This window comes from Bombus pascuorum, chromosome 11, assembly GCF_905332965.1.
Source record: "Bombus pascuorum chromosome 11, iyBomPasc1.1, whole genome shotgun sequence".
Classification (NCBI taxonomy): Eukaryota; Metazoa; Arthropoda; class Insecta; order Hymenoptera; family Apidae; genus Bombus; species Bombus pascuorum.
Window position 1 is genome coordinate 8,525,211 of NC_083498.1, and position 23,643 is coordinate 8,548,853.

General features: G+C 35.4%; 1 long non-coding RNA gene across 1 annotated transcript in view; it reads left to right on the forward strand.

Annotated features, from left to right (window-relative positions):
- The window catches only part of LOC132912334 (uncharacterized), a 210,743-nt gene extending 189,445 nt beyond the window's left edge, over positions 1-21,298 (forward strand). Inside the window, exon 4 of the long non-coding RNA XR_009659172.1 lies at positions 20,996-21,298. This is a non-coding gene — a long non-coding RNA (uncharacterized LOC132912334). The remainder of the gene's footprint in view (positions 1-20,995) is intronic.
- Positions 21,299-23,643: the final 2,345 nt, after the last annotated feature.

Here is a 23,643-nt window from a genome sequence, read left to right on the forward strand (position 1 = left end):
GCGATGGTATTACTGTTTGCTGTATAACTGAAACTAGCCTCGGCAAACGAACAAGTGAATTACTATGATCTCTAAACTTTGATAAAATATTCACATCGTATACACTGGCGGATAAAGGAAAGTCTAAGATCTATGATTATATTAGGTTGTCCGGAAAGTGTCTTTCTTTTGCAAACATCTTATGTACAACGATGAACCTTCGTACAACCGTGAAACCAAGTCTGTGAAATGTCGCGGTGTTTATCTCAACAGAACAAAACGGATCGTACGTAATTCGACAAAATAATATAAAATAGAAAAAGGTTGTGTGTCTATTATTTCCTTATAAAACGAAAGGAACTTGTTATTTCTATATTTAGAGGTAGGATCACAATAGCTATTGTTTTATTCTTTGGATAAATTTATCACATCGTTCTGAACCGAAAAACCTACATTGCGCATTCTTACGTGCACTAGGGATAAAAACAAAAGAACATCTTAAACCTATCGATTGTGTTTAGAACAATCCTGTAGTTGCTATTTAGTGTAACTAGTGCATCTGCATATGAATGGCGAGCACGAACTCACGTTGTCGTTTTTAACAGATCTTTTCGGACAACCTAATATCGGGAAGATTATATTTGTTCATTGTTCTTATTAGATACAGATCTATTCCGTAATATTATGATTTTAATTTTATCAATTTTTTTCCGCTACTGTATTTCAACCGATTTAGATAAATAACGAACGAAAAGCGATATCTTCGTTAAAATAACGAACTATTCGATTTACGTTATTAATTAGATAATCGCGGAATAGGATCGATTATTCTTCAGGGACAGTATTTGAACGTTAGTTTCGAAACATTAAACCAGTATGGCATCAATTTCGAACCTCGTTATTGTATGCACTTTCGAAGCATCGATCTAGTCTTTGATCTAATTTATAATGTATTTGCCATGGCTAACAAACTCTGAAATCTAAATATTAATATATGTATATATCTAGATAAAATGTATACCCGCTACGAAGTTAATAATCGACTTCACGAAACGTGTATATTAGATTATTTATGATTTAATTTCTTTGGCTACGAACTATACGATGCATAAACTGACGTGACGTCATTCAATTAACGATGATAACTAGACAGCAGATTTTTATGCGAATTTAGATTTTTCTGTACATGATTAAAGCAATAAAATAAGCATTCTTTTTATCCTTTAATTATGACAAATAATACTTTATTTTGAATATCTTGTATATTCTTGCATATTTTACTTGTTCTATGTATTTTTTCACATTTCAATTTTTCATAAATGCATAAACATCAGCAGTCTTTCGATATAATCAGAATAACGCCAATACGCACAAAAATAGACTACTACGCTATTTTTATATTGTTCGGTTTATTTTTTATTTCATAGCAATGTAACTATTCACGTGGTTCGAGATTTTTTTAATTAATGTTGTTTATTATCTCATAACAGTAACGTTAACTATCAATGATCATTTTTGGCAATATCAACAGTGTTAAACACGACGCTTGTCCAAACGAATTTTCCAATGAAATTTGAATATTGGTTAAGACGCTAATTAAAAACGTCAGCGGAAAGTTACCTGTAAATATTAGACGAAACAAGATAATTAAGTACATTGGTGTGGTCGTGCGATTCCTCGTATCGCTGTTAATTAATCTCGGTAAATAGAAGCAATCAGTGATCGTCGATTTTCACAATCGCGGCGTCCGTTCATTTAACGTCGAAACGGCGGTCGCGTCGTATGGACGTTCCGCGAAACTGAATCGATTCCAGCGAAATCAGCGTCGCTCATAAAATTAGTCGGGAACTTCTCATTAAACTCATCGCTCGTTTTCATCGAAGAAAATCTCGTTTTTACGTCCGGTACAGTATCCCAGACTCTAATTAAATCCTCGTCGACGAAAGGGGAAAAAGTGAAGAAAAAAAAAAAAAAAAACAGGAGAAAGGAAACCGCTCGTCCGATTCGCGAACGTCGCGGTTCTCGTTCGTTTCCACGCGAAAAATGAACTTTTCGAGTACGATAACCGGCGTGATACAGCGAGGTTTCGAATTAAAACCATCAATTAATAGTATCGATCGACGAAAGGGATACTAGAACCTCTGTGCGCTGTTTTATATTCTACCTTTTTTCGAATTCGTTACTTTTAGAGATACATGGAATTAAAATATAAGAAGATACGATATCATAATTAGACTGCGGATTAGATCAGGTGCTCGTGCATTTATTGGAAAACTTCACACAAAATTCATACAATATGCAAAATTATATAGAACGTTCAAAGTATAGTAATTGCTATAATATTTAATGGATGAAGCAGATCGCGGATCAGATTGTAATTTTTTAGATACGTTCGTGAGAGCTTTAATTTGCACAAACGTCCGCGGTATAATCATATTAGTTTGTCCGAAAAGTGTCTTTCTTTCGCAAACGTGTTTTTTACAACAGTGCACCTTCATACAAACGTGAAACAAAGTCTGTGAAATGTCGCGGTGTTTGTCTCAACAAAATGGATCGTACGTAATTCGACAAAATAATATAATATAATTATAATATAATTATTTCCTCATAAAACGAAAGAAACTTCTCGGACAAGCTAATAATATACGTTATCCAGTAGGGTGGCTGGCTATCGTACGTTTTTATCGAATTATGCATGTTTATTGACTCTCTCGTATCGCATACTTTTACATTGAAGAATTTACTTTGAAGAACCACTATTTTCGATTACTTATTTTTAGCGTAGCTTTCATCAAATATATTCTTTAATCGTCGTGATGCGCTTCAAGTATCATTTTTGGATCTGTAGAATAAATCACGGTGTTCCTTTCTCGCCATTCGTGAAAAATTACTCGAGATGTCTGTTTCCTTTGTGCTCCTTCGCTTTCATAATTCGCGATAGCTTATCTTCAACATTCCAAATTGCGTCTCATATATGTTTGACAGTGACGAACACAAAAATGTTCAATAATGTGAATATCTTAGATATTAGTATTAATTTAGACTTAGTAATAAGTACTATGGTTTATGTTACATATCACTAATACACAAATATTATATAAATAATATCACATAATATACATAGATACTGTTATTAATTAAGCGTTACAGCGCAATATATTTCAATCTATTGGTCTCGCGACAACATACATAGAATATTTATCTTCTTTATGAGATCTGTCCAATGGCAGTCACAATATATGCCACGTGTTCGTTTTAGTCATTGAAAAGTGCTCTTACGAACCAATTAAACGTGGACAGTTTTGGTAGGAAGTCCGATGATTCTCTCCGCGTCTCACGCTGACTCACGACGTTATGGTCCGCTCAAGGACCATAGTATCCGCCATTCAATCAGACATCACAGCTGATTAGCATTGAAATTCCAAGCCGACGACAGGCTATACTCGATAACGGTATGCACGCGGCCGCGTGTCAGTGTCGATACGCGAAGGGATGGCGAGTCGGACACAGATCAGACAGAGATGCACGAATAGGATGCACGTTGTGGAAAGAGAAAGGCACAGAGATGTCGGCTATAGAATAGAGAGAGAGAGAGAGAGAGAGAGAGACGGAGGATTGTCGGATCGTGAGTGCGGCCGAGGATTCCATTGCCTGATTGATATGTGTCAGGCTTGCCGCATGCACCATTGCCTCGCGGCCAATACCCCTCTGGATTGTGCATCACGCGTTATAGTTCCATCGTCGGTTCGCGAATCGTATTAAACTCGTCGCGAGCGGATTCGCGTGCGACCAGCCGCGGAGAGGCCGGCCCAAATAAAACACGGAGAAATCGTACCAATTCTGCGATCCTCTGTTCTGTTGCCTTTATAACGCGCGTGTTTTATGCACGTGTTATACGAGATTCAACCAATGGTCGAATGGTTTCGGATTTGTACATTCTGGTCTTGGCAGTACCGAGGTTTGCGAAACGTTCAGCGAGTAGAGTGAGTAATTGCAGGCTTTGGCAGGATAGCGATATGGTTCTCGAATTTTTGTAGATTTTGATCTTACGAGTAACGAGGTTGCGAAACGTCTGGCGCATCGAATAATCAGTGGGTTTGCTGGAACAGTGATACGGTTTCGAATTTGTAGGTTCTGGTTTTCAGCATATCGAGGTTGCGATGGATGGAATGATTGGAGGGTTTGCTGCAGTACTGATATGTATTGAAATAGCGATTTTGAATTTGTAGATTTTGGTCCTGCGAATAACGAGGTTTGTGGGACGTTCGACGAATCGAGCGATCGAAGGGTTTACAGGAAGAGCGACGTGCTTCCGAATTTGTAAATTCCGGCCTTGGGAATATCGAAGTTGCGAAACGTTTGCTGGGTAGAATAATTGAAAGGTTTGGTGGACGAGTGATGTGGTTTTGTATTTGTAGATTCTGGTCTTGGGAATACCGAGGTCGTGAAATACTTGCTGAGTAGAATAATTGAATGGTTTGGTAGAAGAATGATACCGATACAGCTTCTTCAAGAATAAAATAGATTTAGAACATGGTCATGTAATAAATACAGTAGCTATAGAAGGTGTTTGTACACCATCGTATTTATCATAGCATTTACAAGTACGTGGATGCTGTTAGTTGGTGAACTAATTAGCTTCAAATGTTTTTTTTTTTTTTTTTTTTTTTTTTAAATAGTTTATTTAGCCAATATTTGATTTTTTTGTACATTTTTGAGATTCACAATAAACAATGAATTGAGTATAGTGTGTTTAGGCAAAAGTATCGATACGCGTCGGTACGACGTAGCCATGGTCTAATATGTGTCGTGGATTTTCGGTTTTTGCGTTTATTTTTTTGTTTTTTTGGGTTTAAGTCGCATTGGTGCGTGATTTTTGTGTATTCTTGTGTGTGTTGTATTTTGTCCTGAAACTTGGCCGCAAAACAGGACTCCTCGGTGTATTACTTTTATGCGTTGAGGGATTTGGGGGGGGGATGAGTGGGAAGGGGAGGGGGGTGTTAAATTATATTATTTACAATGATTATAGTATTTACATATTTACAGTTTAGCTTCAAATGTATTAAGTTTTGTATGATTTTGCGATACTTTCACGTGACTACAAACATTTTGTGCTATGAAAATGAAATGTACGTGGAAGCTGACAAAAAAAAATTTGTCATTGTGTAAGATTTTTTATGCAGAGGATTCTCTCTTTATGAACTCTTCTATCTCAGACTTCCATCTGAGAGATATATAAGAATACTTGTTCATTTCGTGGTACAATCGTTAAAAATTCCTCTTAAGCGTGAAGTTTGGCTATTCTACGTATGAATGATTGTTTAAGAATGATTGTTTAAGTATGGTATTCCTGTGGGAGATTCGTATGAAATGATAGAGATAGAGAATATTTCTATTATTTCAAGTGTAGCTTGTATAGTTTAACGTGGAATATGTTACTAAAGAAACTGAATCCCTTTTAACCCACTGTACGTATCCCTGTTAAAGTTAAAGTAGGACTTCTGTTATGTAACTCTCGTATTCGGACACATTGTTATGTGAATAAGCTGCTATGCTGTGTTCCATCTAAATTTAATATTAAAATTAAGCGTAATAATACGAATAACAATCGTAAAAAAAAAAGAAAAAGAAATAGATACAGATATGTAAATCGTCAGATATTCGATTCTTCGATTCGAAACTGCTTTTAATTTTATGGCAAGAAAAAGTAGTTAGTAGTGTAAAATATTTATGAATTTATCATAATCGTAGTTTTATATGAATTTGAATGATCAACGAGCAGATTAAATTTTATAAGCTGAAGACGGTAACGATGTTCGTGATTACAATATTATGGTATTTGGTATGTAGCTATGGAATACGAGATGGTTTAATACACTTACTGGTGCACCAGCTATGGAATACAACATTCACCGCGCGTCCATAATCCTGGTCGAGTGTTGGCTGTCCTCAAATTGAAATTTCAATACTAATCAGTTGTGGTGGTTGATAGGCTGAATGATATGGTCGTTTTCAGATTATTGATCATGTGGTCGCGTCTATACTGTGGTAATGTAAAATTTCATCACATGTAATTACATGTCTCGATAAGAAATTTTTAAAAACATTCGTTCTGATATAAAGATAGTATCTTCGAATGTACATTCTTCAGATTACTATCTTTCAAATGATACATCACGTAACAAAATCATGTAACGAAAAGGAACACACGCTATCGTTGGAAAATATCTATCATAGTTCTTGTTTATCAATTTATAATCTTGAGTATATCTCAATTCTATTTCAATTCTTTATACAGATGAATTTAATCTGTTCTAATTAATTACATTTTTTGCAAATTACTAGACTTGCGATGTTTACGTAAATTCATATTTTTATGAACGTACTTAAAGAAATGAAACCTAAAATAGAATCTTATTTCAGTCTTTAATTATTCTAACGAGTATTTTGTTTTACGTTCTATACATTTTGATATTTCTCGATTTCCTACAAATGCGTAAAAATCTCCAGTCTACAAATTACCCTTGCATAAAGCAAAGTCATTTTCAAACACGTTTCTATCATTTTATAATGCTGTCTTCGTAACGAATACACCGTAATTACATTGCGCGTAATACTCCTCATAACTACACTGTAGATATTCGAGCAAATTCGTATTGTTGCGAACATAATCGAAAAGATGAGACCTAGATAGAAAATTCTTTTACCTACTAGATATTACACAAAGTACTATACTCCACATACCTGGTATATATTTTGCATATCACGTGCATTTTCTTTACACTTTCTCCTACGTACAAATCCATAGAAATTCACGATCCAATTACAACGATCATACGACGGATAAACGACGATTAATCGAAAAGGATTTATCGAAAGATTCAAAGATATAGTGAGAGATGTCCGCCATGCCGAAAACCGAGACAGTTAAAAAACTCTACTATTAATACTATACAACGCATGGCTTTTGGCCACAACCTCATGATCGCTAGCCAATCTGAATCACTCGAAATTCTTGGAAAATTCTATTCTATTATTTAGTTAACTGCTTTGGCCAATTTCGGTCTCGCCGCATTTACTCGAAAACGATATTATTGCACCTTGGCGAAATCTGCTTTGTCAGATCGATCGCCGACGCACCTTAGCCAGGTCAGTAATCTATCTCAGCGATTGCGATGGTCGATCCGTTGCTGCAGAACCGTCCTCGAGCTGGAATTTCAGTGGTGATCAATTACCGCGGCCCGTTACCTAATTGCCAATCCCTGAGAGTGGCTTTTAGCCTACTAACGTAACATTTCCTTTGACAAACGAGTATTTATCTCGCTGGTCAGAGGCGATTAAAGGATAACGGTGGTGTTCCCGATGAATTTTATTTATCGTCGCGAGACCAGCTTCGCCATATTCAGCTTCCCTTCCCCGTCGTCACACGTTTATTCCACGAATTCGCCTCTTAAATGGCCTCCTTCAGGACAGAGCTGATGTTCCTTGGAATAGTTGCGAGTTAATAAAATTTTAATTGTAATTTAGTCGAGCGTTTTGAACTTGCACGAACAATTGAATATTTTCTCGTCTTTCTTCCGATTTATTATTATTCGCGTTATTAGTGATAAAGGTTCGTTTACTTATGTTTGCCAAATCAGTGGAAATTATAGGTATCGAGGGTTTAATTCCTTACATTACTTTATCCATCAACAATTGTAATAAATATTATACTTTGCATGTTTTGCATATTTTTGTATGTTATATGCATTTTAATAAATGAAACTCCGCAGTCTAATCGCATTGAGAAACAATTCCCGTCTTCCTAAAAAAGGATAGATTATATTTACTGGAAGAAAGGAAAATGTGAGATAAGTAGAATCAATGTGAGAGAATATGTCATCTTGCAAAAGTTGTAACAACGACCTGTGTAAGTTTCTTGTGTAAGTTACTTCTAGCTACAGGACATGGTATATTTTTCTCTCATTTTACGACGTACTTATCTATTCAAATTTATTACTCTGTAATTTTTCATTACCCGAAGAACCAGCATTGGAAATATAATAATATAACAGTGACAATAATTTATTTGTACTTTAGGCCCACGGTCTATTCGAAAGAAATTGTTGCATTCTTATTCCTATTTCCCAGTTACATCGATCTCTTTGTCGCTATATTTTATTCAACGTCGAAAATATTCAATGAAATTTCTTGGAAGAAGAATTTTCCACTTGCTGTAGTAGCAATGTTCGGTCTTATAAAAGATACATTTTTTAAGTATCATGATCTCAGATAGTGTCACCTGTGTTCTCGCAAAATTATGTGTCATGGCAGGAAATTTAGGTTACAAGGAGCTAAGTAACATTTATTATTAAGCGACGTTTCGTCTTGCCGCATCTATGGCCATCGTATTTCTCGACTTGAACGCGAACCAAAGTGGAAGTGTCCAAGTAGTTTAGGGGAACGAGCTAAGCTGAACTTCGTTTAAATATTCAAAGCAAGTCGAATATCATGAATTTCGAAATAGTTTGATTATTCAGAGGCACTTGGAAAGAGTCTAATCTTTTCGAATAACCTTGCATTCAACTTGCTGCCATCGTGGCAATGATCGAAATTCATTGCCAATGTTTGTAAAAAGAATGAACTTTATATCGAATTTTAATTTATTTATTTCTATTCCTATTTGTTGTTCCCTTAGGGTTTCACAGTTTCTAACATTTTCAGGCAAAGATAGCTTTATTCCCATTTTCGTCGTTACTTTCAAGCTTTTCTATGAATTGTTTTTTATTATTTCTATAAGATTTTACATTGAATTTTTTCACTAAGATGTCACCGTACCAATAAATTATTAACTCGCTGCGAATTTCCAAACAACTCGAAATGATTCGAGTGAGTCGTCGGAATCGAACCAACTTGGACGATTACAACGAGACAATTGAATGTTTTCGAAATGCTGAAATCGAATTTCAAGTACAACGACGTGTAATTTGCGAATACGATGGAATACACTTGAAAAGACGATTTTTACGCGGCTTGAGTTCCAAATGCTTGAATATTCCAAGTACTTGCGTAGATACTAAGCCAAGGACCTTCCCGTGGCATGATACCATCAAATCCTGATGGGCTACATTCTTGTCTGGTGTGCAGATACCCGAGAGAGAAACACTTGGCTCCGATATCTCTATTGGACTGGTTTCTGCGTGCACTTCAAAGTGAATAAATTGCGCAACCGTGATCTCGATACCGGTGGATCTTGTTAAGTCGTATAATTACGACGAATAAATTCAATATGATCGAGCGAAGCGGATGCTTCGTCTCGATTTCCAACTCATCAACGATACGGCAAAAGTATGTTCTTCCTATTGAGATACGGAGATTATCTTGCTTCGTTTATATTTGAAGTGTTTAATCATGCAACTATCATGGAAAGAGTGTTTATATAAGTGAAGAGTATGGATTATATGAAAAAATGCTTCTCGATAAATGAAAGAGGATTGGAGTGAAGAATATCGAATAAAGAAATATTTCTCGACTAAGGAATTGGTCGAATGGAAAGTATGGAATTTATGAATAGTGTGGAAGAATTGAATATCGATCGAAGAATATTAATGTACATTGAATCAACAAAATAATGTACTTATATTGTATGCTAACTACTCTTCTGGGATTAAAATTCCTGTCTGCAACAATTTTAAACAGCCCAGAAAACTGAAGTTCCTGCAGCTATCATGGAAAGAGTGTTTATATGAGTATTATATGAAGGAATATTTATTGGCAAAAGAAAGAGGATTGGAGTGAAGAATATCGAATAAAGAAATATTTCTCGACTAAGGAATTGGTCGAATGGAAAGTATGGAATTTATGAATAGTATGGAAGAATTGAATATCGATCGAAGAATATTAATATATATTGAAACAACAAAATAATGTACTTATATTGTATGCTAACTACTCTTCTGGGATTGAAATTCCTGTCTGCAACAATTTTAAACAGCCCAGAAAACTGAAGTTCCTGCAGCTATCATGGAAAGAGTGTTTATATGAGTATTATATGAAGGAATATTTATTGGCAAAAGAAAGAGGATTGGAGTGAAGAATATCGAATAAAGAAATATTTCTCGACTAAGGAATTGGTCGAGTGGAAGTATGGAATTTATGAATAGTGTGGAAGAATTGAATATCGATCGAAGAATATTAATATACATTGAATCAACAAAATAATGTACTTATATTGTATGCTAACTACTCTTCTTGGATTAAAATTCCTGTCTGCAACAATTTTAAACAGCCCAGAAAACTGAAGTTTCTGTTATTTCTTTGTGTCACCCTTTCTTCTCTCGTCTTTCGGACAAAAATATTGAATCATTATCTCTGAATGATGATAAGTTTCCTGAAAAGGCGCAAAATACAAGAGAAGCTGAAATTTCAAATATGAAGAGTGCAATCTAGACAAAATTTACAAAACGACCACCATCTGAATGTCAATTTTACGAATTATCAACGACCATACTACACACTCCTCGGGACTATCCTAAATTTTCACTTGAAAGAAATAATTGCAACGTGGAAGCCGGTATGAAGTTTAACTCGAATGGTTTTGAAAGTATTCGTAACGCGATTGACTTCTTATCAGACGGATAAACGTACTCGATTCCGTGTAACTAAATATCGTTTCTTCTTGTAAACGTGTAACCGCGTATTGATTTCGATGGTCACTAACGACTTTATTATTAATAGGACCATTTTATACTAAACTGGTAAAGAAATAAATAAAAGCAAAATTTTTGTCAAAGAATCAGATTCAAAGAAAACCTTGAACGTGGAGAGTATATAGTTTAAAAAAATTTCGAACATAGAATGCATAATCGAATATAAAGAATTCTTATCGAAGAGTTAGATTCAGAGGAAACGTCGAGTGTAGAGAATTTAGTTTGAAAGGAATTTCGAACATAGAATATATAATCGAATATAAAGAATTCTTATCGGAGAATTATATTCAAAGGAGACTTTGGAATTTGGTTCTTGGATGGAAACTTTGATCTAGAAAAGATTTTTAACATAGAATAATATAATTGAACGTAAAGAAAAATACATTCGTGGAAATATTACGTCACTCTGCATGTTTTTGGTTCTAGCACAACACTTTCTCCATGTATAGACATATTTCATCAGACCTTTCAGTCGGAACCCCTCGTTTCAAGCCCCCGCTTATGGTCGGAGCTTTGAAACACACGACACAAAGACACGCGCTTGAAAAAAAAAAAAAAAAAATCACAAAAGGAGGCAGCCCCTCCTGAACGTTAACGCGCTTTCAAAGTGTGCGAGCATGATACACATTCTCCCCTATGGAGAGGAAAGTCGCGTATCGAAAATCTATCGCTTCAATAAAACGCGTTTTAAACGCTCGGCGTATGCAAGGCGGGTTATGAAAAAAGATCCTGAATTTTCACAGCGAAATTATTATTCGTTGTATATATATGCGATATTAGTTGTTCGTTAATTAAAATCGTCGGGTTATAGTTTATCTATTAAAACTGCGATTGAAGATTGAATTATAGAAGAAACGGTGGCAAGTTGGTACTTTTTTTGGTTTCCAATTTTAATCATTCTTATTCGAGTTAACTATAGTATTTCAGTAAAAAAAGTCAGTAAAAACAGTGATTGAAGATCGAATTATAGAAGAAACGGTGGCAAGTTGGTACTTTTTTTGGTTTCCAATTTTAATCATTCTTATTCGAGTTAACTATAGTATTTCAGTAAAAAAAGTCAGTAAAAACAGTGATTGAAGATCGAATTATAGAAGAAACGGTGGCAAGTTGGTACTTTTTTTGGTTTCCAATTTTAGTCATTCTTATTCGAGTCAACTATAATATTTCAATAAAAAAAAGTCAGTAAAAACAGTGATTGAAGATCGAATTATAGAAGAAACGGTGGCAAGTTGGTACTTTTTTTGGTTTCCAATTTTAATCATTCTTATTCGAGTCAACTATAATATTTCAGTAAAAAAAAGTCAGTAAAAACAGTGATTGAAGATCGAATTATAGAAGAAATGGTGGCAGGTTGATACATTTTATTTTTTGTTTCCAATTTTAGTCATTTTCATTTGAATTAATTATAGTATTTCAGTAAAATAAATAATTAAATAATTTGTTGCTTTTGGAGGCACGAGGCAACTTTATGAACAAAATTTCGTATAGAGAAGACTATAATCTTATACTAAACAACTTTTGTTAATAAAGTTCTTGCATATCTCCAAAACAAACAAAAACACTCGAGTGCTATGGTAATTCTTAATCGAAAACGAGAGTGTGAAAGATGAAAATTCGACGATGTTAGGTAAGTGATTCACGTTATTGAAAATTGTTCAGCCCGCTGCAACTGAAATTTATCTTACTTGAATCGTTCGAAGAAATTTGGTAACGTGGGTGGTTACAAATGGCCATTGCGACCATCGACGTATTAAAGTTCGATAAACTCCATAATGTAGCGATCATCTTTCTTCGCGTGGAATTTCATTTCGAACAAACGAAAAAGTCGACAGTTTCCGGGCCGATACTTTAAATAGAAAACGCGGTTTCTCGTTTTATAGCCGTGGAAAATGTTAAGCGGAGAAGGTGGCGGGCTGTCCCCGTGGCGCAAGCGGCATGAAACTCGCGAGAAACTTTGAATTCGCAATTTACCCTCCAAAGAGACTAAATTCGCATGCTCCGAAACGAATTCGAACTTGTAACGGGAAAGATTTGCCGTGCAAACAGAATTACCAACTACTGCGAGGTGTCGGTGATCGCGTGGATGCCTGTGTCGAGTTTTCTGTTGATTTTTCCTCGGATCTCCTTCCACGGCTAACAACCACGTGATTTTTTCTCGCATAACATCTATGTTTAACCCTTTGCTTGAAAATTTTCCCGTTCAAAGTTGAGTATTATATTTGATGCGAATAAATCGAATCGATATATCTATCGCACGTATTTCGATCTGATTATTCACGTTCGATCCATTCATAAACAAGTGATATTGGTGTGTCGTAGGGCAGGAAATTTCCAATTTTTTCCGATTTCTGATAAATGTATTAAATTGATTTATAAAATGACATATCTGCAAACCGAGATAGTATAAATACGGATAAAAATAGTATCGGTTTATTCATCGTACACTTTCGTTTCATTATGTATCGGTGATTGTGATTTAAATTGAAATACAATGCTGTCTGATCAAAATTCGACGATGAAGCAAGGTTCTATATATATTTTTATTCGTCGTGAAATCGTCGAAACCGAGAGGATGAGATTTATGTGTGCAAGGAAAGTGTAGAAGCGACGAAATTTATTTCTTATTAATTTAGATACTGATATTATCGAGTAACAAATTATTTTCAGTTCAACTGAAAAACAGTATTAACAAATGGATTTTACTTCGAAGAATAAATAAATAAAAATTACGAGGTACAATAGAAACAAATGGAATGAAATTAAAAATTGTATCAGGTAGAAATTAACACGAATACAGTAGGTACATATTTTTATAATCTTGCACGTTTCAGTGTGAGAAATGAGATCTTAACAAGGCGCGAAGAACTCGCGGCAAAAGCTGCTATTTAAAGGGAGACTACGTTTAATTCACTCGAAAATGTCTGTCATTTAGCAGCAGGAAACTAGGAAACAGACACCGGTTCTCTATCTCGAGAGCTCGTGAAACTTTCTTCCCCAACCGAGTTCCTTCACTTTCAAACTTTTCCCTCTCACGCTTTTTCCCGATGACTAATAACCGAGATTTTTTCGATTGTTTACGAGCTAAACGTGCACCAACTTTTCCTTAATCATGTAGATTAATTATTCATCATAATTAAAGAACTTGCCCGTTCCCGGCGAAAATTTATCTTTCGTTGTGTTATCTGCGTTTTCTGTTTACGTTACAGCCAAAGTTCTTTGGAAAATTGAAGTTGCTGTTCGAGATTAAAATTTCTAAAGCAAAAAGGAGAAATGAACACGTTGGAGAAAGCTGCTTGTACGATATTGAATAAAATGTTGCTGCTTGTAAGCTAACGTTCAAGAAAGTTTCGAATTTTATCGATCTTATTAATATTATTTATTGAAATCTGTATTTTCACATGGATTTTCCGTCCACGTGTTTATTTATCGTATCATATAATTCGACAATATATTACTTGATATTTCTGCGAGTAATTGCTACAATTTTACGAGTTCTAGATTATTTTTATTTGTAAATTTTATAAAATGTAGTTCGTTTGCTATTCAAAAAAAGGAACTAGGTGCGTCGCTTTATTCTCTATTTCTGGAAATACTGCTTTTTAAAGTACAGCTTGCAATATTCTCCGCGTTGCTTTATCTTTCCACATATTTTCGCTCCTTTCTTCGAGACGATTCTTCTTCAACGAAAGTGATTCTCATACCCAGTCTGGAGGTGGAATTCCTACACGATTCAGCCTGAAAATCGCCGAAAATATCGCGTACAAAGTTGCCACGTTCTAGGAGTACGACAGACGAATTTATGACAAGTTTCGCGTGCGATCAAACTTTGTGCTCTAACTTTCAGGAAAAGGATCAGATAGGCTCGGCGAAATATTTGAAAAAAAATTCGTAAGTATAAGTGCATTAAAGAAATTGCAATATTTTGTCGTATATTTTATTCTTTATTCGATGAATTATTTAATTGCGCGTTTATTATCGCAGAGATCTTTACAACCGATAAAAGTATCTAATTCTAAAAAATTTATCGAAACGATAATTGAGATCTATTGGAACAGAATCTGTCCTTTACTCTTTTTTTCTTTTTTTGCTTTCAATTTCCCAAGCATCCAATTTCAAAAAGTTTGGCAATCTTCGTGATAGATAATACTTCAAATTCATGGGAAAATTCATTTCTATTAAAAAATCAATCCTCAACAGGGACCCTAATATTTCTTACGCCTTTGAACATTTCCATCCGCTTCTTTAAAATATCGAACTTTTTTAATATAATCGAAAGTATCAGAAGCAATGGTTGCAATTGCAATAACTTTGGCATCGTTTCAATATGGTCTAATAATTTCCACAAGAATCGCTTTTCAACACGCTCTAAACATATGAAAAATCATTTCCAAATATTCGAAGAACCGCAATTTCTTCGTTCTCGACATCTCGGTGAAATTGAAATTTTAATAATTCCAATAATTCTCAAATATTCGACAAAACAAACGAAAAATCATTTCCATATATCCAAAGCAGCCCGATTCAAACAAGCTCGTCGTCCCGAACAGTTTAAAAAGCGATAGCCGGGGTCTTCCGGAAGGACATTTCGTTTCGGCGACGTGGAATCGCAATATAAATCCGGAGGAGCTTCGGCGAATTCAAATGTACACCGACTTCCTGTGACATCTTGCCGCGTAAATATCCTCGGGCGTCCCGATCGCATTTTACCGTGCTCGCCCCTTGGAATAAAAATTGCCGGCTCTGGAAGCGGCCGGTCGCCACCCCATCCAGACTCTCGATTATCTCTGGCTGGATTTTTACACGCGCCTGGCAACGTTCGATCGCTTCGTTCGTTGCATATGATTTGTCGTCCACCTGCTGTCACGCCGTTGGAAAAATCGGCAGACCTGTAACAGCAACGAACGTTGGGAAACGTTGCAACGTGATTTGCGACGCGTTTCTCATTTCCTCCCTCGCCTGTTCTTCCAAAGATTTTAGATGCAAAGTTTCGTCTGTTCCTTGCGTACACAGGGTGGTCCGTAATTAAGGGCAAGATTGGGTTTTGTGGATTGAAAAAATATGTCGAAGACACGGAGTAAAATTTCCTAGTTTCTGAGGAAATCGAGTTGGAAAATTTACCAAGTATATTTCAACTGTGAAAGCTAAGATACGAGTGAATAATTAGCAGAAGGTTATTGTGAAGATAGCGAGATGGAATTTTTCCGATCGTAGCCTCTTTTTCAAGAGAAAAATAAAGTTTGAACGTGTTTGGTTGAGAACTGGTTTGGTATAAGAGAAATACGACGCTGGGAGTTTTATGGGAAGAATTTTTATAAACCTCGATTGTATTCGACGAGAATGATTAATAGATACAATGTATCGTTACCTACGTATTGATAATTGCCGACTTAGTAAATGATTAGGTTGAAACATATGTAATTAATAATTAGTATACTGTACGATTATTGCGGTTATGCAAAATGTACGTGTTACGTAGTTTGATGTTTTTGTTCAAAATTACCTGTGATATTGATCGACACTCGTCTAGATTATATTAATTAAAATCAAATAGATGTCAGAGATGTGATATTAATTATATCTCAAGAAGAAAAAGAACATATTATTCGTTCCTTGCTGATGAAGATTAAAATATCAATCTTCATGGATATTTTGACTTCCTCTAGCAACAAATATTCGTTGAAATTAATTGCGCTCAACGAGACCGGTGTTTAACGAAGGAAAGGAGAGAAAAATCGTGGGCAAATTTATTTTCACGTTAAAACTACAATTTCTCTATTCGATATATATTTTTTTTACATCATTCCACGTTTATCTGAGTGCATTAAAGAGTCCGAGGTCCATGGAACTCTTCATTTCCGGCAGCATTCGACAGAAAAACAATCTTCTGTGCCTCTCGAGACTTTCTCGTATTCTCTGAATTTTACGACCAACTAATGGCCATCGTTATTCCTTCTCTTTTTTCACCTCGGAAAAATCACCAAACAATACAAATGCCCCGTACCACGTACTATATACAATCGGAAATAAAAATAAATGAACAGGTAGCGAAAGTAGAGATACCAATGAAACGTAGTCGAACTAGCACTAGCATGACCCACTTTGTCAAGTGATCGTACATCTAAGAATATTGAAAATGGTTCGCATGAACGTATGCTGTATTTGTCTTCGTTTATGAGATATGTATAACGAGTTTTGCAAATAGAGCGTAAATAGATCGATCGGAAACGTTGAAATACTAAGGTTTGGAATCGAAGAAACTTTGCAACAAACTTGAGAAACACCAAGAAGTATAGAGAGCGTAACCGGATCCATGACAAGACGCCTACCGGGTTGCCTTGAAATGTAAAATGATCATTTGGAGCATCTTCTGTAATTGTATTTAGATAACACAAAATTGGAACAGCAACTTGGTTACATCTCGTAAACGCAAACAGCCGGACCATGTGTCTATATGAACCTTTTTCATCGTTTTTAAATATACAATCATCTGCTGGAATAGGTTCTATATATTCTCTCACTTTCCGTATATCTGTAGAGTATACTACACAGTATATATAAATTGTTTAATAAATAATCGAAGATAACGTTGACATTTTTGCGTAGACAAAACGTACATTTAACGAAACTTCATCGATATCTGTTTCCAACTACCACCTGCTCATTTTTGTGCCACAGTGTATTGAAAATTAAATAGATAACATATCGACTTTACACTGTATAATGGATCCCTACGTTTTTCCCATTTTTTTTACGTTATTAAACATCAAATTAGGGATTAACAGCATACACCATATCGTGGATTGTTCTGCCAATCTCTGCAACTTTAACATGACAAGTTTTCTTAACTGGATCGACCGATTTAAATAGATGATTGTTTATACGTGGAGAAAGTTGTTCCCGTTCATATTGCATCTTAAAATACATTATATTAACATTATTTGATCAAAGGAAATCACGCAATACCATTAAAAGATCATGTACCACTATGAAGCATATATATGGAAGATGAAATAAGACTTTCCTGTTTTATGTGTATCATGAATCTACCTTACTATTAACAAGTATATGTATAGATGGTGACATCTAAACAAACATCCTCCCTCGTAGTTTTCGTTGATGAAAATTTCGCTGGACAGGTGAATTTCTCTGCTCTTGATACCTCGTCGTCAACGATATTTCGCGTTTGAGATGCTCGGCCAGCCTGTTCCACCCCCTTGGTTCCTCGAGTAATCTCAGTAATTCCCGAACAATTCCGTCTGGCCTGCCGTGTCTTTATTCCATCGCTGTCCAATTCCTTTTCTCCCTGAAACAATTCTTTGACTGCCGGCTCGAATGAACGAAGGATTTCAGCAACCAGGTCCCTTCGAACACGCTTTGTGCACTATGGCATTAGGAAGCTGCATACAGTCACTTTGAAATAATTGGCGCAAGTTTAATTAATCGCCTTCTGTCGCCATACTTTTACGTAAGTGATCGTGGTAAGACGAGGACAAGAGTTGGCTGATGCGATTTGCAACTTATTGGATATGGATATTTTGTACGATTTACAGCGAAGATCGGATTTGTACGTTATTTAACCTTTTCGCTACCATGCGTCACACACGTGTGACGCACTAGTTGCTTTCCACAGCTGCTGCCAAACGTCACACTCACGTGACGCATTCTAAAAGCCGCTTCGATTGCCTGCTAACCATTTTCTATCGTTATATATGTAACAATATGTGCCATATTATGCAACACGTGGAAGATTTAATACTTGAGCCACCGTGAACAGCCACATTTTTCTTAAGGAAGCGTTACAACATAATTAAGCATCGAGTGGTAAAGTAATGCATAATGTGTCAATAATTTACATATTGTTTTGTTAATGTAAATGGTATATTAAAGTTCAAATATATCGCGTGTCGAAGTATGTTAGAGCTTAAATGATATTATACGACCGAATATTGTGTCAACCCTTTGAGTTCGGCGTTCTGTATATTTGATTTTATTCATCTTGTTGCTATTAGTTGTTTATTTTAGTTATTTATCTGTGAAATGCGCTGGGGCAATTCGGTGTTGGTCCTAATACTGGAACTGCGCACTAATTGGTAGGTTCTTAATTGTATCGAAAATTAATCAACATGGAGATGGAAAAATTGTTGTATGCCGAAATTCGCCAGTGGGTTAACGTTCGCCAACAAGAACTATACATAACGCGAGAAGAATATCGTCACGTCCATTAGAGTCACGTTGAGCAAATACAGTTCGCCAATGATATGTTGCATAATTATTTGAAAAGTGACCAAAGGAATGACAAACTCGTTCAACAGCGCATCATCTCGGGGCGAGAATAGAGTGGCGATGATGGCGCTATGCGGCGTCTGGCGCGTAAATCTTGCGTTTGAGGAACCGGAAGCGTCGTCGGTGGTCTTGCAATTTTGAATCAAACTCGCCCACTGCCAAATGCCGTTTATTGATTGTGCCAAATTCCACGCGCGTGCGTGCCCCTCCTACCTCCCCCCGCCTTTGTTTCGGGGCTTTTTGATGCGCGCGTAAACCGTCGTCGGTTTTGCATTGCCAAATCCTTGATATTCTACCGACGATGATGAAATTCATTTTGCAAATCCTACGTCATTCTTACCTTTTCGTGGGACCAACCTTTTGTCCTATTTATTTCTCTCTTATTTATTATTGAATAATTACTAGATTATGGATATTTGCACATTTCTGGACAATGTTTGGAACGTGTTAGGATAAGAAAACGACGACTTCTTAAGCAAATAGATATTTCATGTATTGAGAAGAAATTGAGAAGTGCAAACTGTAATACTAATATTAATGAAGAAACATATAAAACGTTGAAGGTTCTTTCTAGTAATATTTGGCAGGAAAAATAATTCTCCATAGAGATTTTACTTTTTCCATTGCATTCTCGAAAACGTGAATGTTTATAAAAATCCGCGATCTAACGATGATACTCTTATTCGTCGAAAAAATTTACGAAAAATTTGTCTCTTTCGAAGACGATGCTCCAAATCTTTGAGCGACAGTCCATAATATGTGAAAATCTACAGAATGTCAAAAATAAAATACTCGTGACAACATTTAGTAATATTTCCTCCCCTTAAGTTATAGAGATAAAAATTTGAATCTTCGTAATAGTCCACTGTCCGGATAAATTCTCGCATCTCTGTATTTTTCAATTTTGATGTTGATTAACGTTATAAAACTATATATCAAACCTATATTTAATTTGTACGTCAAATCGCTTAAAAACACTTTTCTTTTTTTTTTTTTTTCTAACACGTTATGAACTTCCGTGTATTTTATTTTTCAAGATTTTTGATTCAGCAAAGAGCTGTCGTCGACCACGCTCGGACTTGCGGGAATTTTTTGGCAAGCGGAACAGAAATCGTCAGATTAAACACACGTGGTGTTTTTTCAGCGAATTGAAATTCGTTAGTCGAGATTCGAGCTGTTTCGCGTTTATTGTCGATCGAATTCCCATTCTTTTTTTCGTTCTTTCCTTTTCATCCCCGTGCCCCGCGCCCGCCGGATTATCGAAACGGTTGTTACCGCGAGAGAAAACTCGATAACTTCGATTTCCTGTTCGATGTAAAACGAGCCACGTTTACCACCGAGTTGCTCTCCCGCGAAATTTCCTGTTCAATTTCGTATCGACGCTTTCGCCAAACTATTGTTTTCCTCCGCCCTTTTTTCCTTTTCTGTCTTCCCCGTTTATCCTTTTCTCTATTTCTCCTCGTTTTTTACTTCAATTTCTTTCTTCCTTTTCTTCATTCGAATCACGAAACACAAAAACGAATTGTTGGAAAACTAAAGTAAACAATGTCGCGAAGAGAACAAACCAGACGCGTGGAAACGCGGCACTTTTTCACAAAGAAACCTGACGAAAATGTTTACCGACTGAGAGCCTGCAGTTGGTCTTTTTTTCTTCGTTAAAGCGATTAGGTTTCTGGGCGACGTGTACTTCGTTAGCCAAAATAAGGAATTAAAGGGCACGCGAAAGGAGGACGATTCTCTCTCCACTGTTTAACGTCGAATGCAATCTCTTCGAACGCATGTTTGAATCTCTTCCGTGAATTAAAAATCATAAGAAGACAGTTAAAGTACAATTTTAATTAAATATTTCAGACTTTTGAAAAGAAAAAGATGTTGAGGTAATTTAAAAAAATTAGTAGAGTATCGATATTGAAACCTGGAAGAATCTCTCGGACAAATAATGTGGAGAATAAAAATTGTTAAAAAATAAAAATAATGTAAATTAACATGGTTTGACTATTTTTTTTTACAAAAATTAATACAACTTTTCCCTTTTCTTCTTTCAGATATCTCTATCGTACAAGAAGATCGAGTCATCGTGGTAAGTGTTTTATCTAAGCAACTGAAAATTCATATGTAATGGCTTTTTCATTTTTCCTGAACAAAAATGGCGCATGCCGTCGAATTTTTCCACCTAACGTCCATCTTCGTTTGTAAATATTTATATGAATAACATATTAAGATCTTAAGTGGAACTTCTTCTTCAAATTCTTCTTCTTGTCTAAGGAAAGTAACTCGGTTCTCCAAAATGGAAGAATTCGACAATCTAAAAAAAAAAAAAAAAAAAAAAAAAAATGAAGTTAAAATAATCCCAATTTCGGTAAAGCTGGACGATATCGTACGAGCGAAACTGGTCTTCCAGAAACTACAGAGAAATTCAATTTTCTCCCCATTAAACGGATCGTCGTGAATTACGGAAGAATTCGATATGGTTTGAATCAAACAAACGTTCGGGAGGCATGCGACTAAATTCGATTCCCATCGAGTTAAATAAACTTCCCAGAAGCGAACAAGAGGATTCGATCGAGAATGGTTCGCCAAAGGATCTCGAAATTTCTTTAAATTTCACGTGCACGTTAATTTTTTTGGAATAAAAAAATTCTGTTGTTAACGAAAAAAGTTGGTAAATTAAATTTTGATTGAAAGTGAGAGAAATTAGTTGTCGCAGTTTATAGATCTTCAATCTGATCTTCAACTTTAGGGATCATTTTTATTTTATTTTATTTATTTCTCTTTCTGTTTTTTAAAGAAAGTTTATTTAAAATATGGAGATTAATTATGAAGAATAACGTATGGAAGGTTTTACAGTTAAACCTGTTGTTCGAATATTAGCAGAAAACTACTGTACTTTTTAATTCTCGTTGTTTAACCTTCATTATATGATTTATTAGCTATCACAGAGAGACTGTTTTAAATCATTTAAATAACTGGAAATTTAATCGATATTCATATATTCAAATGTAATTGTATAGAAGTCAGAACGATTAATCAGAACGAAATACAAACTGTATATTTACCAGTTTTATTTAACAGAATCCGCTCTGGGAAAAAGAATAAAAATGTTCTCTGCTTGAAGCTAAAAGTTCGTGCAAAAAAGATGACGTTTAAATTTAACAAACCTCTGCTGTTGTTTAAAAATACATTTTTATTAACAACTACATAGATTTCCGAATACTTGGAGCTGCAGCTTGGCTAAAATTCTAATTCTTTAAAAGCAACAGAAATATTTTCGTTCTCCCTTAACCGACTATTTATCATTTCTATTACGTTCATAGATTTTCTACTGTAGTATCGTGGACGAAAGGTCTAAGAGATACCGGGTGAACCATAAACAATGTCGCGAGAAAGCCTAAGTGCCGAAAAGACAAAGGGATGCTAAGAGAGAAAGACGAATTAACAGTCTGTGTTAATTGAGAAATGAGAGAGTGTGGACCACGTGAGAGAGAGCGTTGGAACCGTAGTGACGAGAGTTGCAAATTAATTATTTAGTTGTCTAAATTATACTACGTTATTGCATTTAGTTCGCGTTAAACAACCATGGTTTCCTGTTTAACCAACATCTGTTTAATCCATTTGAAATAAACTAATAAATAATAAAGATCCTACACCAGTTTTGAACAAAGTGTACGCGGTAGAATATCGCAAATATTAATTTTATTGCGCGTACTGGATATTTCCTGCTTGAGATATTTGAATATCTGTATTTTACGCGATCAATAATCCCCCTTAAACAATCTTAAATATCGTTTTTCGCGTAATATAAAACCGGGCTTATTTCGCGGACGTCATTTTAGTAACTTTTCCGTTCGCTCGATAAATTCACTATTTCCTAAACGAGAAAACTCGATTCGAAATTGGGTTAACACGAGGTCGATATCGAGCTGAGTGAAGCGCGTATTAACATCGCCAGGCACGTAATGCTTTGCCGATCAAATGTTGTGCATGCGTGTAATTACTAATAAAGAGCGAGCCGCGTTTATTCAGTCGGCGCTTCCCTGAAAAATTCCTAGCACGACGTTTAATATGGATCAGGGGATCTGATATTCTGTCGCACGTCGTTTAATGGAAACATCTGCGTAATTAATCCTAGTATAATGCACGCACGAAACGCGTGAATTACGATGCAACGTAGCATCTCTAATCAAAAGTAATATCGAAGATCTAGGCACATTTTGCGTAGGAATGATTTAACGCTAACCTTACCAGACTCGGTCAAGTGATTGATTTGAAAATTTCATTTCAAATTATACATTGATCGTTATATTATTTCGTTATGGAAAATTAATGGTAAAAATTGCAGTTATTTTTCAATATTTCGATATATTTCAATATTATATATTTATATAATAATTCGTCTTATATTGCGCTGCAGGGAATTCATTTGAAATGAAACTCGATTAAATTCTTGAATATTTGAAATAATGATATTTTCATATGCTTGAAATATTGTTTACGGGATAATTGATAATGGAAAGTTATCATACTCGCTACAGTTATAATAAATTCGGAAGGATCGTAATAAAAGAATATAGGGATTGCGTCGTATCGCATGGTTGAAAAAAATATGCTGGCGTTTAAGTGTTTAACAAATTTAAATGCGAGCTTACGAGTAAATTAGCGGAAATTAGATCGTGATAAATAAGATGCTGTCGAG